Genomic DNA, 1,422 nt, shown 5'->3' with positions numbered 1-1,422 from the left:
GGGATTTATTCACAAAGTATTTTGTTTAAATCGCTAATTGTGACCGTTAATAATATTTTTATTGTCTACCTAAGGGATTTAAACATGTGTATTTTTTCTTGTAAATCATATTTTCAGTGACTATTATTTAAAAATAAGTTTGTTTTAATCTGGAAGCAATGGTTTTACTTTTTTGTTTTGTTTTTAGCAATAAGATTTTTATTGATGGTAAAAGAGCAGTTTAACAACAAGAAGTCATACAACATAATTCCAGATAGTCAAGAGATCGAATGACAACGTTTAAACATAAGAGCCGGTTTTACTTTTAAAATAACTACCATTCCCTCCCTCAAAATACACCCCCGTCTCATTTCCTCTCCTATAGTAAAAAGAGCCGTTTAGTGAACCATGAGCTATTTAAAAGATCCGGATCTGTTCAGTGAGCGCTCCCTTGAGGAGCCCTCATGCAGATGAACCGTTTTGCCCATCTCTAGGAACAGCACCAGCAAGCTCTGGAAAGAGCACGGAGTAGAGAGAGCTGGGGGAGAAGGTGTTTCTCTGGCCTCCCCCACCAGCGCCCTCTAGTGTCTACTGTGTGGTAGTGTCGGCTCTGCTCGCTACCACACAGTAGACACTGATCTGCACGGAGCCGGCCATCGGCATAGCGGACCGGCCCGAACACAATCAGGTTGATTGTGTTCGGCCCGGCCCACCGGGCAAGTGCCCGGTTTGCCCTATGGCCAGTCCGGCCCTGCACCCCAGCATGACACTGCAGGAGTGTGCTTATGCTAGCAAGCACTAAATCAGGCAGGGGGTGAGGACACTACAGAGGTGTATAGATTCCAGTGTGTACCCACCCAGCATGATCCATTGGTGGAAAGTAGACACCTTTGCCCCACCCCTTAATGTTTTAAGACTTTTTGTGTAACCTGTCAGTCGCTGGATACAGCACACACGCTGTATCCAGCTTTAAACATATTCCGCTATTAGCTTAGCAGGAAAGCAGGGGTCTCAGGTGGGCTTTGCAAGATCTGTGGTGGGCTCTACGGGGTCTATGGTGGGCTGTGCAGTGTCTTAGGCTGCAGAGCCCACCATAGACTCCGCAGAGCCCACCATATACTCCACCAGTACTTGACCTGGGTGGTCACACATTCCACCGCCACAAAACTGGGCGAGATTATGTTAAAATGTGTGACCGCGTGACAGGTCACACATTCTAAGATAGTCACAAACTTTGATAGAACAGGGACTTCTCTGCCACCCGACCAGCACTTAGGGGACCCAGCTTCCTCTGCCCCACGTCCCTCTTTCTCCTAAGCTGCTCAACCAAAGCTGCGGAGACTCGGACCCACCTCCTCTGTGACACCGCCCCCCCACAGCCACAGATCCCTCATCCTGCATAAACAGATCGCCCCCCATCCTGCTGCACAGCCACAGGCCCCC

Source organism: Nanorana parkeri, unplaced genomic scaffold (assembly GCF_000935625.1).
Source record: "Nanorana parkeri isolate BGI_ZX_2015 unplaced genomic scaffold, ASM93562v1 scaffold253, whole genome shotgun sequence".
NCBI classification, from domain to species: Eukaryota; Metazoa; Chordata; class Amphibia; order Anura; family Dicroglossidae; genus Nanorana; species Nanorana parkeri.
Note: the sequence above shows the minus strand (reverse complement) of the source record.